Genomic DNA, 14,980 nt, shown 5'->3' on the forward strand with positions numbered 1-14,980 from the left:
ATAGTGATGAGAATGAGACTTCTGACATCAACCTCCATGATACAGAATAATGTGAAAAATAACAGCAGTTCTCCATCGTTCCACAGGGTGGAGCTGAACAGAAATCAACACTGAAATATCCAATTCAATGTGTTCATCTACAGTTCTGTTGTCATAAACAGAATGAATGTGTAGAGGCAGTTTGGGTTCAGAATATGTGAATGAATGAAAGAATAAAATCCAGGTGGAGGTTCCAGGTGGAGGAGGTGGTTGAGTGTGGAGCAGAAGGAGTGGAGGAGTCTCAGTGTGTCTGCAGAGACTGTGTAGAAGGACAGAGCAGCAGCAGAGCAGTCCAGATACACTGATGATACTCTGTCACATCCAGAGGAACACACAGGGATGATGGTGGACTTGACATTGTGTCTGACAGTGGAGCTGATCTCAGAGCAGTTCAGACTGCAGCACTGAGAGTCATCTCCACTGGTTGTGATTCCTCTGTCAGTCACTGCTGGATGAAGCTCTCCTCTCCACTCTACCTCCCAGTAACATGGCCCAGTCAGAGCTGATGCTGCTGCTTCAACCTCTCTGGATCATCAGGACACAGCTGATCCTCCAACACAACCTCCTTCCTCACCACTCCCACTCTTACTGAGATCACCACCATCTGAGGAGAGAAGAAGGCAGACAACAGAAGTCATAAATCAGTGTTTACAGAGACTCCCTCCATCAACACATCCAGTATAAAGACCTACAGGGACTTCAGTCCAGTTCAGACCAGAAGGTGAGTGGCTGTGTAGCGTAGCCTGCTTCCTTTCAGCTCTCATGTTAATGTATTGGAGTGAACACACTGAGCTGAAGCTCACAGACCTGCAGAAACTTTGGACATCAAGTCTGTTGACTCTGCAGATTTCACTGAAGTACACAGTGGAAATAAAGTGCTGAGAGTCCCTGAACGCATCATTACTGCAGAAACAGAGAGAAATTCACTGCCCACTATAATGATGGATTTACTGCTGTTTGGGTTCAAAGCTGATAGAAACCACAGTCTCAGTCACATTTGAACGTTTCATCTGCTTTTGAAATCTCACAGGACAGATCTGTAAATATGGAGTCTGTTTAAAATAATATAAAACATATTTGGACTAAACAAAAGACAAATGGACAGATATATATCTGATGTTAAAGGTCCTACATGTTCATACAGAGACTGAACAATAGCTGTGATTACTGGACTTCAGCAGAGGTTCTGGTCTGTACAAAGACCACATGGTCACTAAATATAATGATGGTTCTCTGAAATAAGATCCAGTGGTTTGCAGGCTTCAATCAGACTGATCTTAGAGCTGTGACAAAGATGAACTGATCAGTTGTTTAGTGTTGAAATGAGAGAACAAACACTTTGAGATCAGATTTGATGGTACGACAGTTTGATGAATGAGGACCATTGTCTCTGTACATTTTGTATACTGTCAGCTGGAATCCAGCTTTATTTCCTGTAGACATGAACACAACAACAACAGTCGTCTTCACATCAACTCAAACACATGATCACAACAAGCTTCTGGCTCTCTGATTGGCTGACTGTTCTCTCTCTCTCTGTCTTTCTGTCCAACCCTGAAGTCTGTCACCATCCTCCTCTCACAGCTTCACTGAGGAAAGCAGCAAATACTGGATCTTTGCTTTGATACTAACTGTGTTTAGTACAATTCTGCTGAAACCAGCATGGACTGATGTCAACCCTCTACTGACCGCAGAGTCTCCAGTCTACAGAGTGGACTCTCCACAAGATCAGACAGCAGCTTCACATCTGAATCCTGCAGATTGTTGTCACTCAGGTCCAGCTCTCTCAGATGGGAGCGGTTGGACAGAGCTGAGCCCAGACAATCACAGCTGATCTCTGACAAACTGCAGTCCCACAATCTGAATAAAGAATAAAAGATGTAAGTTTAGAAGACAATGTTCCTGCCTGAAATCATTCAGTGTTTAATGATATTGAGATTTATATGGCAGGAAAAAGACTTCGAGTACAATATAAAACATTACAGCTACTGAAAGAAAGAGGAGGCTGGGGTTTACCATCACAGAAACATAATTATGTCTCAGCACAGATGAGAGCATCAGCTCTCGGGGTTCAGAGAGCAGTGATAAAAGAACATAAATTGAAAGAAGATATTTAAATCCTGAGTTGGTGTGCATATCATTCAGATCTCACACTAAATAAACTCAATGATAGATTCAAAGTTTGGATAAAGAAAGGTATAATATCTGTATGCAGCATTATACTGAAAGATGAAATGATGTGTTTTCAAACATTAAGAGATAATTTTTCTCTGGAAAAACAGGATTTCTAAAAATATCTCCAATTAAGAAATCAAAAAGAAAAGAAAAAAGAAAAATACCAGAGAAGCCAGTAAACCCTTTATGCAACTTCTCATAAATGCATATAAGTCAGATATTAAAAGAGAGGTCATCTCTCAACTGTACAAGAGCCTCCACAATCTAAAAGCTCATTCAACAAAATATATAAAGGATAGATGGGAGAAGGAAGGAGACCTGACAATAACAGACAAAGAATGGCAAAATATTTGTGTATTTCAATGGAAGAGTACAAAATCTCATGCTTGGAAAGAATTGATGCTTGAAGAAGAAAACAGACTTTAGCATTAAGATACTCAGTGTGGATCAGTATAATATCAGCCTTATGTCTGCACTTTACTGTCACCATAACTTTCACATCATATTAATCTCAGCACAGAAGGAAAATATGGTGTCTGACCTCAGAGCCTCCAGTCTACAGTGTGGACTCTCCAGAAAATCACACAGCAGCTTCACTCCTGAATCCTGCAGCTTGTTGTGACTTAGGTTCAGCTCTCTCAGATGGGAGGGGTTGGACTTCAGAGCTGAGATGAGATAACCACAGCTGATCTCTGACAAACTGCAGTCAATCAATCTGAATAAAGAATAAATTCATGTCAACAGAGATCAATAACATGCTGTCAGTCAGGTCTGTAATAATAATTTAAGTAAAAACAAACCTCTTTAAACCAGCAGTTCTGATGTATCTCACACATTTAGACTATCCTCATCACCACTGTCATCTCCATCAACACACACTGACTGAAGTGAACTTCATCCTCAATCTTCTTTATAACTGGATCAAATGTGCACTGAGCAAAGAGAGCTGCATATTCTCTCATAATCTTAAATGTAACCAAGTACCTTCCTGTACAAATACAGTGTATTATTTATGCTCCTGCTTACTGGTTGAGTCAGAACACAAAGTCACACACAATACTTCAAACACCTGCATTCAGAAATATGCTTGCTGCTTGTGTGTGTGTTTTAGAGTGTGTTTGTGCTTCCATATTAGTAGCATATTAACTCTTTATTAGTCATTATTAAGCATGATTTAATGCCTTATACTGCATGACTATATTCTAACACTACTAAGCCATGAACTGAGACTCTTTCCTCAATAACTTCCTAATTACTGCTTAATGATAGTTAGTAAGGAAGTTGTTGTCCATGAAGCTCAGTATGGGCCTTATAAGGTTGTTGTACCACCACAATAGTCATTCTCCCTTAATAACACTTAACAAATTTGGTCAATGTTTGAATAACAAAACACAAAACTGTGTTAAGTGTTAATAGTGTCCAAATTTCTCTCTAACTCAGAATATGTTCTTCATTTTAAATTGAGGTCTTGGTCATATTTTATTATGCTTTGCTCAGTGTGGGTCAAAGTCACCAGACTGTGAACTATTACATTTGTATTCAACTTGAATTATAATCTTTTACATCAACTCTCTCCTCTGTGTCTCTGTCGCTGTGTGTGTGTGTGTCTGTGTGTGTGTGTGTGTGTGTGTGTGTGTGTGTGTGTGTGTGTGTGTGTGTGTGTGTGTGTGTGTGTGTGTGTGTGTGTGTGTGTGTGTGTGTGCAGTGTTTTTACTGGGGATCTGGGGCAGACAAAGATAAATTACACAGATCAGATATACACTGTACAAGAGCAAAATACATGAACTGACCTCAGAGTCTCCAGTCTACAGTTTTTACTCTCCAGTCCAGCACACAACAGCTTCACTCCTGAATCCCGCAGCTTGTTGTAACTCAGGTCCAGATCTCTCAGATGGGAGGGGTTGGACTTCAGAGCTGAGGCCACAACTTCACAGTGAGTCTCTGAGAGTCTACAGCCAGAAAGTCTGTGATGACATAGAATATAAATTTACTAAGTACAATAAAATCTGGCATTTTATTATAAAAGTAGACTTTTGTGCATTTTGCATGACAAAGCACATTAACATGAGTGGCTGTGTTACGGCCCTGGCCGTATTACTAGCATTCTGTTATGGTATTGGTTCCGTCTGTGGTGTGTGTTGGTGTTTTTTGTCCCTGTTCCTCTGCAGGAGTCTGCAGCCTGTCGATTGTAGATCTTTGACGGCAACCCGTAGGTCAGCTCTGACTGGTCCATGCCGTGGGCTCGGCTGGTGGAGTGTCGCCTGCTGGTTGGTTCTCCCAGGGAGCTGCAACATCCGCCGGGGATTCAAAACGCCGCACCACACCGAAGCTCTTCGACAGAACCTTCAGCAGCAGCATCCTTCTGTCCTCGGTTGTAGAGCATCCTTCTGTCCTCGGTTGTAGAGTGTGTGTTTTTGCGATAGCGTGAATTGTTAGGACCTTAGTAGATAGTGTTTTTGTATGATTGTGTTTAGTGAGTATCGTAAGGGTGAGCTGCCATTTTCTTTGTACTACTTTTCTCCTGTTTTTCATTAGGATAGGGAGTTAGGTTTAGTAACTGTATTTTATCTCTATTGCATAGGGATTAGTAAGGATTTTTGTTTAAGGAAGTTAGTCCTGTTTTGTTTGTTGTTTTGGCCTTGGTTCACCCTGAAGTTTGTTGTTTAGTCTTTGTTGCACTTTGTTTCACCTGTTTGTAAATAAATCACATCACTTGATTGTTAACACTGTGTTAGTTGTTCGTTTGGGAATCGGGGTAGGATTATTGGTTCATTTTTCATCACACATTTATGTGGCGCTCCTTCCCCCTAGACAGGGGCGTAACAGGCTGTAGTTCAGCTGGTCAGTCATTGATCACAAGGTCTGTGGTTTGAAACTTGAGCTCCTCCTGTCCACAAGTGCTGTGATTTGTGTTTGTTAAACTTTATTTTAACAGGATGTTCAATGAGCTGTATAATCACTATAGGTTGTAACTGCACTCATATGTATTTATCTCAGTCATGTGCTTCTTGTGTGTATTTTGTGCATCTTTAATCCATCTAGGGTTGCAGCTGTATACCAATACCATGGTATACCGTGGTATGCAAACATACTGTGTACATTTGTTTATCTATGGTATTGTATTCTGTTGTATTAGTGTTATTAAAAATATATAGTACATAATATTTTGTGAAATTATAATATAGCATTCAACCAAAAAACAAACAAACAAAAATAACACATCTTTCTGTTTCATTACTGTAACTGATAATTAATAACTGTGTAATACTGTATACCTTTAAACTGTGATATTTTCTGAGATGGTTATTGTACCGTGAAAATCTCATTAATGCAGCCCCAGATGAATCTTATTATGTTGCTCCAGCTGCTTTTATCTCCCATTGAATTGATTTAATGACTCCTATTGCATTAATAGTATAATACACCTTTATCACAGGAGCCATTTTGATATGAAACAGGAGGGTAAACACAGGTGTTACCAATGACACTAATTAAGGTTCTGTTACATTCAGGTCAAACACAGTCAGGGTGCTGCTACTGTGCATCATGGCTCACTGGAAAGGCTCTGCTACACTAAATGAACCTTCATTAGTAAAGAAGCTCTCTCCTTTTCCCTCTCTCTCTCTGGTGGTATTTGAATGGACTCGTCTGTAAACTGGTTTATAAATCAAAATTATTTAGAACGAAAAAAGATGTGAAAAGACGTTCTTTGTTAAGAACTAAACAATATAATCTTAACTCTAATACTGATGGCTTCAACTTTATATTGATTTATAATGTTAATCACATCTGGACTTACTGAGCCTTTCTGCAGTTCCTCACAGCTGGAATCAGTCTCTGTCGTCCCTGGTCTGATGTGTTGTACTTCTTCAGGTTTAACTCATCCAGAACCTCCTCTGACATCTGCAGCATGTAGGCCAGAGCTGAGCAGTGGATCTCAGAGAGTTTCTTCTTTGATCTGTTCTCTGACTTCAGGAACTCTTGGATCTCCTGATGGACTGAGTGGTCGTTCATCTCCATCAGACAGTGGAAGATGTTGATGCTTCTGTCAGGAGAGATATTATACATTTTCATCTCCTTCAGGTTGTTGATGGCTTTCTGGTTGATTTCTGAACTGTTGTCTGTCTGACCCAGCAGGCCTCCTAAGAGTCTGTGGTTGGACTCCAGAGAGAGGCCATGAAGGAAGCGAACAAAAAGGTCCAGGTGGCCATTTTTACTTTTGAGGGATTTCTCCATGGCTTTCCTCAGAAAGACATCCAGGGTTGAATTAACATGTTTTTTTCCCAGGAAGTCCTCCAGTACTTTGGTGTTCCTGTTGGTGTGACAGTGGAACATGTAGACTGCAGCCAGGAACTCCTGAATGCTCAGATGAACAAAGCAGTAGACTGTTTTCTGGAAGATCACACTCTCTCTTTTGAAGATCTCTGTACAAACTCCTGAGTACACCGAGGCGTCTGTGACATCTAGACCACACTGCTCCAGGTCTTCTTGGTAGAACATGATGTTTCCTTTCTCCAGCTGTTCAAACGCCAGCCTCCCCAGCTTCAGAAGAACTTCCCTGTCAGCCTCCATCAGCTCCTGTGGACTCTTCTCATGTCCCACATCATACTTCTGCTTCTTCCTCTTTGTCTGAACCAGCAGGAAGTGTGAGTACATGTCAGTCAGGGTCTTGGGCAGCTCTCCTCTCTGGTCTGTAGTCAACATGTGGTCCAGAACTGTGGCAGTGATCCAGCAGAAGACTGGGATTAGACACATGATGTGGAGGCTCCTGGAGGTCTTGATGTGTGAGATGATTCTGTTGGACAGATCTTCATCACTGACTCTCCTCCTGAAGTACTCCTCCTTCTGGGCGTCAGTGAAGCCTCGTACTTCTGTTACCCTGTCGACACATTCAGGAGGGATCTGATTGGCTGCTGCAGGTCTGGAAGTTATCCAGATGAGAGCCGAGGGAAGCAGATTCCCCTTGATAAGGTTTGTCAACAGCACGTTGACTGAAGACTTCTGTGTTACGTCAGAGAGAACCTTCTTATTTATGGATACTTTTTGGAAATCCAGTGAAAATCTGCTTTCATCCAGGCCGTCAAAGATGAACAAAAGTTTACAGACAGCGAGCTGCTCTGCTGTGACCTTCTGTAATGTTGGATTGAAAACATGGAGCAGCCTGAGAAGACTGTACTGCTCATCTTTGATCAGGTTCAGCTCCCTGAATGAAAGCAGAACCACCAGACTGACATCTTGGTTTTCCAAGCCCTCTGCCCAGTCCAGAGTGAACTTCTGCACTGAGAAGGTTTTTCCAATGCCAGCGACGCCGTTCGTCAGAACCACTCTGATGTGTCTCTGTTGGTCAGGTAAGGCTTTAAAGATCTCGTGGCACTTGATTGGAGTGTCATGGAGGGTCTCCATCTTGGAAGCTGTCTCCAGCTGCCTCACCTCATGTTGAGTATTAACCTCTTCACTCTGTCCCTCTGTGATGTAGAGCTCAGTGTAGATCCTGTTGAGGAGGGTTCCACTTCCTGTTTCATCAGTTCCTTCAGTCACATGTTCACATCTCGTCTTCAGACTGATCTTATGTTCATCTAAAACCTCCTGCAGACCACCACTCACTAATAAAGATAAAAGGTTGAGTCAAAACAAAGAAGATTTGACAATCTGCTGACTATTTTCATTACCAATATAAAGATAAATATAGAAATATAAACAGAAGTAAACTTTATAAAGTCCAGTTTTGACGGAACATCAGAAAATGTTATTTTTCTCTGACTGTGTACGTGTTTGATTGACAGCAGAGGCAACAGGCTGAGCCTCAGCAGCTCATTATCTAAACTAGCCCTGCACGATATGAGGAATATCTGTGATATGCAATAACACTGTTCAATATTGCCATGACGATATGACTTGCGATAAAAATAAACAAACATTAAAGGGTTCATATTAGCTAGCAGTTCCTGTGTCAGCCTGGTTTTCTTTTAATTAAGAACTGGATAAGAATGTAATATTTTAATTACTGATCAAATCAATTTTATAGTCACTGGTACTTGCCTACTGTGCTGCCAATGGCCTGAAAACTCTAAAACTATATGTAGCACTTGAAGATGTTAAGCATATTTGATGAAGTTGATGTAGTTACATGATTCATGCAGTTTTGGGGTTGTATCCACATTGAAGGAACTTATTTTAAGTCTCTAAATAAACTTAATGTAATGAAAAATTAGATTTTTAAGATGTACAGTCTTACTTTGTACAGTGCTGGTCTGACTGGCTGTCTGCAGTCCAGCTCTTGTTCTGGATCTTTTTCCACACTGGGGACAGGAGGAGTCTCCTGATGAAGCAGACTGGTCCCAGTATGAGGTGATGCACTGTCTGCAGAACCAGTGTCCACAGCTGGTAGAGACTGGATCCTTCAGGACGTCCTGACACAAAACACAGCAGGACAGCTGCTCCTCCACAGAAACATGACTCCTCTTCCTCTCTCTGTGAAGACATTTCTTTATTACTAAAATGATTTGTTGATTGTTGATGAAAAATACTGAGATTTGTCCGACACTGTCTGGAAGCTCAGATGGTCACAGAGAACATTAAAAGTGTTGTTAACTTTTCTGTTTGAATTCAGCATTCAGTCTGTAATGAAAATGATTCCTTTTATTTCAACTCTCCTGCTTTCATAAACACTGAGTGCTTTTCCTATCTGTCTGTCTTATTAAACATTTATTGATCTGCCTGTAGTTTGTTATTAATACAAACACAACACTTCCTGCAGCTGCTTCACAATAAAAGCCTTCCATTAAAGAGAGCTGATTATGTCCTTCACTGTTCTACAGTCACTTTGGGCAGATTAGCTTGTGTTAGTTTAAACTGAGGTTAGAAGTGCTCTAAATAATTATGATAGACCAGCAGTTTACTGTAAGACACATAGCACGTAACAGTGGTGTCACAGGTTCAACTACAAACTGTTTATTTGTTTGTTTTTCATTCCTTTTATGTTTCCTGTCACTCTATATTGTCAACTATCAAATGAAGGAATATATCCAGTTCAAATATTCTTAAAAAAGAAGTCTCCAAATCTACATTTGACAATTTCTGAAGATAAAGCCAATTAGGAAGTTGTAAATACACAAACTGCTGTTACTGTTGATAAATTTGAGGTTTAAAGTTTGTATTAGTCCTTTTAGATTAGATTACAGTTTTTCAGGGTGACTGACAGCTGCCGGATGATTTCTCTTTGTCAGTGTTGCAAAAAGTTTATAAAACCTTTGTTAGAAAATGTTATATGCAAACACAAAATGAACAGAAAACATGACATCTGCAAAAGTAACTGAAAATGAGTCATTAATGAGTTAATAGCAGTTCTCTTACTTTGTGTCTGAGGGTCCAGGTTCATTACTGAAGAATGGAGGATCATTGGGCCAATCAGTCTTCATAGACAGATAGCTGGTGACTGGAGACTCTGCTCTGTCCTCCTCTTCCTCCACAAAAACACTCATCTTCTGCACTTCAGTCAGTCTGAGTGATAAAAAATTAACAGACTGAGAACAGAAAGTAATACATATGGTCTATATAATCCACACACACACACACACACACACACACACACACACACACACACACACACACACACACACACACACAGTACTCTGTATAGTATATAGAGTATACAGTATAATATAGAACTCCACCTGGTCACTTTCTTTAACCCTGTACTTGTTTTCTTGGGTTACAGTAGCTTTAATCTGTATTATTCAGTCAATCACAACTTTGTATCCACAGATGAATCAAACTGTTGAGTTCATTCTAACATTTCTGTCCTCTACAGTCCACAGGAAGAAAACTGACTCAGAGACTTTGACAGTAAAATAATAATAATGTTGTATTAACACTCACCCTGCCTCAGCCTTCAGTTTCCCTCCTTCTGCTCTGTTGACTCAAAATGGAGACTGGACCAACTGAACACTTTCACTTCCAGGGTTTCCTCCCTGGTGTTACGTTAGCTACCTGGTCAGCTCCTCCCCTCTCTATTTACAGGAAATCAGGTGAGTTTATCTGTGTTTGTGTGTGTGTGTGTGTATGTGTGTTGCTCACAAAGATCAGTTCATTAACATGATGAACCTCTCCTGGGTTTGACAGATGTAATTAAAATGAGTAGTTTGATATGTTTTAATAGTAAAAAAAACTATAAGACTCATTCACAATGAATATACGTATATATAACGTTATATAACACATTACAATCCAACAGCACCACTAACTCAACCTCTAAAATAAAGTTTAATCAACCTCTGTAAAACACTTTCACTTTGTATATGCTTCATTATACTGAAGCAGGTAAGAAGAAATATATAACCTAACGTTAGTTCTCCAGATGCTGACAATATCACAGCCACAATGTAAAATAATAACAAAGCAGGAATTTAAGTGAAAACCATCGTTGTCCAGTGTATAATTAATTAAGTTTATGGTAAAGACAGTTACCTTAGCTGGCTTAATGCCGGCTAACAGCTACAACTGCTAGTTAAGATCAGTCACAAGCATTAGCAATTAGTTTAACGTCTTTAAAACATTATTGTGTTAAGTGCCTTTTTTAATATATGTAACATGATCATCAACTTCAAGTTTAAGTTCTTAATGTACAAAAATTACAGTAATGCAGTATTTGACAATGATATTCTGTGTTCTACATTCAACATTTCACATAAAAAATGTGTAAAAAGAAAATCACAAACATTATAAAAATGAGACAAACATAAATGAGAATGAAGTTAATAAAATATTAATAGTTTTCAAACATTAAATTACAGATTAAACCTAAACATTCTGGTTTATACATTAAATAAATCAGTGTTATCTATGTTACAGTCGCTGGTAATACACTGCAACTCAATTACTGGCCACAAGAGGGCGCTGTTGACCCCATAATTATAATGTGGTCAACAGCGCCCTCTTGTGGCCAAATAACAGAACTGCAGTTAAAACAATGTAAACAGAAAACAGCAGTTTCCTACTTCAACACTGAATCTAATCCAGCTGCAGCAGTTTACCAACATTAAAAACTCCTTCAGGGGAAATATGAGGAGAAAATAAAATGTCAAAGCTTCCTGTTTCACAGCTGAACTTGATATTAATGTTGATGATATTAAAAAAATCCCCCACTTAGACCTGACATTAAAACTGTTGTATTAACCCTCTACTGCATTAATTATTACTTAAACATGATGGAAATGTTTTAATGCGTTTTTATTACTTAAAATGGTTTGAATAATGGAAATATTTGATATATAGTTTTAAATATTTTTTTCTAAAAACATAATACATACATGTTACCATTTTACAAAAAGCCAACCACATCTAAACTGATTTTTAATGATGAAAATTAGTTAATTTTCTCCAGATAGTATTTGATTTTTTTTCTTGAATGAATTTTGCAGAAATATTGAACAGTTGGTTAACTTTTGGGACCCTCAGATATTCTCAGTGTTACCAGAGCCCGTCTACGGAGAACCTGGCCACTCTCTATTAAGTCCCATTGTACCGAATTTTGGTTGCAGTTCCAGCAGAGTTCCACTGGGGGGCGATCGCCCATGAGTGCAAAATGAATGGGAGTCTATTGAGCTAGACGGCTAAATTTGTCTCTTTCACCTGATTGTCGTTGAGAAATCTCAGATTTGATTGTAGTTTTTGCAAGTTCAACATGGGTTATAGGTCGAAAGTTGAATGAACGAGTTCTTATGTCCTTTGAATTTCTTACAGGACGAGTTGTTGTTGCCCATAACACGCTAGTATCCTGCTAATGTACGCTGATTGGTCAGTGAAGGACTGATTACAACCAGAGATCCCGCTTGATGGCATCGTGGCATCCAAAGCGGGACCAGAATGTTAAGGCGGATTTTTTCGCCCAGGTTCTTTTTTTTTAACACAGCAACTTTTTTTGTGTTGCTGGTACTTTTATCTGCCTATCATTATGTCTGTGTCGTCGATGCCTCGAGAGAAAAGGAAGTGCAGAGCGCGGACTCAAGGTTTGCCGTAAAGCGGTATCTCTGGCCGTACGATGTGTATGACGTCATTGACATTTTAAAATACTTTTTAAAGCAAATAAGTGACTCTAAAAAACACCCAGCAATGTGTAATTTCTTTGCATCCCCTTTCGAATGCAACATTCAAATTACTAGACAAAAAATTATATCCTGAGAAAAGTGGATTTTGAGGGTATAGCCCCATAGAGCTCCATTCATTCTGCACTCATCCTGTGAGCGCCCTCACATGGAACCAGAGTGGAACTGCAACAGTTCAGAACCCGGAAGTTTACCGAGAGTGGAAGTTCTCCCCTTATTAGATATTCTCAGTGTCACTTGTCCATGGAAAAAGGAATGACAAACAGGATTTCATGGTCACATGATGTGATGTGTATTTATACTTTCAAAGTAAAAGAGCCTCTTTTCACAATAAAACTAAAGTACCGGTGAGTAAAAGTGAGAAACAGTAATTGTTACCATATGGCAACACTATACAATAAAGGGTTAAATCAGGGTTTCATTTTAACTTGATTTTAATTTTAATGTAACATTTTGAATCAAGTTGAACTAAATTATGATTCCATTTAATTTTTGCCAAATGAAGTCAGTCAGACAGAAAGCGTTCACATCAGCAGTCCAGTTAAACCAGTCTGAGGGGAAACAGTGGAAATGGGGACATCTGCTGGCAGAAAGCAGCTCCAGCAGGAGCTACAGAACATGAACGCTGGTGATAACAACTGCTTCAACACTGATTTCTGAGGGGAAAAAGCTCCACAGGTTGACTTTATGTGTCTGTGCTGATCATCTAATGTGAAAACTAGCAGAGTCACACATAAAACTGTAACTCACTGATGTTTTCACTTCTAAAACTTTTACATTTAAAACTTTATACACGTGGAGCAAATTCACTGAATGTGTCACTTTGATTTGAAATGGTGAGATCCAGAGAGATTCCCTTTGCAGAAGAGGAGTGACACACAGCTGGAATATACTAACCATGGCGGGAGCTCTCTACAGATGTATTGATAAGTTGTATTAGTTACTGAAGATGATCAAACTTTCTGCCCTTCACTGTTTGTGTACGGCACTGTCCTAACTGCATTCCTTAATGACATTTCACTTTCATACAGGTAGTTACTATGGTAACGGCCAAAAAAACCCTCCTCAAATACCGACACACGGATAATAACAGACGGTGAAATAACAGCGTCATGAGTCGGTGTTTAATTCAGCAGTCAGCACTTATTTTAGTGAGAAATAATAATTATTAAAGGATCCGCTTCTCATTCCCACGGACTTCTCCCACTGACAACGGAGGCTGTAGAGAGTTAAGGGCGACAAAATCATCAAAATAATGTATTATTATTATTATTATTATTATTATTATTATTATTATTATTATTATTATTCAATTCACATGTCTATACTTTTATGGATTGTAACAAAAAGCTTCAGGATATTTTGTGGAGAACTTTTAACACAATGTTCAGAAGGGTGTTGTCTGTTTAAATAGTAGGAGGGGGTGTCCAGGGGTCGGAAGGAATAATTTCTATCCACTTAGTTCCCTCCCACCTCGAAAACGAAACCATGGAGCTACTTCGGGATAAACACAGGATGACTGGGATCAGCTGTGTGGTGTGTTTGCTGACACTGTCTCACCTTCACACTCTTACCGAGGCAGGTAGGTGATGCGTTCAGGCCCCGGTTTATCTTCATTAAGACTCTGTTCTTTGTGGTCTCACCCATTTCCTGCTACATCCCGGTATAAGTGTCTCCGTAAAGTATCTGCTAATGCAAACAATACAACAGTTCCTACTTCTTCCCACACATTTGGTATTGAACTGGCGAAACACAAGCTGACTTTTATTGTGAAGCAGAAGTCCAGGAAATCCAGTGTGTCTGTGAGCTTGACTGTCTGTCCCACAATTGTTCATGAAAAAAAGTGTTTATAAAACAAGACAACGGTCCTTTTTCTGTATTTTGTGACAGCGGATCAGTTTGTATCATTGTGAGAAGAGCTGTTACATTAAGAGCTGCAGCTCCACTTCTTTATTTTACTTCCTCTTCCTCTACAGGATGGGAAAAAACCGTCTCTATTTTCTGAGGTGGCTGAGGTCCTTATTTTCTGTCAGCACATACTGTGGAATAAGTTTACATTTACTTGTTGTTACTGCAACTGCACAACAACACCAGTTAAAGAGAGCTCACTTTCTCTGCTGCTTTTCCTGAATTGAACCGTCTCTTTATTTGATTCTCAGACACTGAGGCGTCCTGTGTTGTTCTGAAGAGCTGCATCTTACCGTGCAGCTTCCAGAGTGGCAATGAAGTAGTCGTCCACTGGTTTCAGGGGACTGGAAAGACTCCTGTCCACTCCTACTACCACAACCAAGACCAGCTCGCACGCCAGGATCGGCACTTCAGAGGCAGGACATCACTGTTCAAGGACCAGATCTCCAGAGGAAACGCCTCACTGCAGCTGACAGGGGTGGAGGTTCAGGACCGGGGCAGATACAACTGCCACACCAGCACCATCAGCGGAAACAAGGACTCATTTATCAACCTGAAAGTGGACGGTATGAGAAACACACACAGAAAACCTTTTTCTTTATGTGCAATGTGTTCCTAAATGTAACCAATGTGCTAAATCAAACCTTAAAAATGATCTTTACAGCTCCGGTCACTGAAGTCGACATTCAGAAGGTTGAAAACAGGATCACCTGCAGCTCAGAGGGGATCTACCCTGAGCCTGAGCTCACCTGGTC

General features: G+C 39.9%; 1 protein-coding gene and 1 long non-coding RNA gene across 2 annotated transcripts in view; one reads left to right on the top strand and one right to left on the bottom strand.

The window, feature by feature from the left end:
- Nucleotides 1-14,980, bottom strand: part of LOC127369534 (NACHT, LRR and PYD domains-containing protein 5-like) — a 203,834-nt gene that overhangs the window by 134,090 nt on the left and 54,764 nt on the right. The window lies entirely within an intron of this gene.
- Nucleotides 129-4,163, top strand: LOC127369539 (uncharacterized). Its single transcript, XR_007886086.1, has 3 exons — nt 129-760; nt 1,600-1,814; nt 4,091-4,163. It is a non-coding gene; the product is annotated as an uncharacterized LOC127369539 (long non-coding RNA).

The sequence above is a fragment of the Dicentrarchus labrax genome, unplaced genomic scaffold, assembly GCF_905237075.1.
Source record: "Dicentrarchus labrax unplaced genomic scaffold, dlabrax2021, whole genome shotgun sequence".
Taxonomy (NCBI): Eukaryota; Metazoa; Chordata; class Actinopteri; family Moronidae; genus Dicentrarchus; species Dicentrarchus labrax.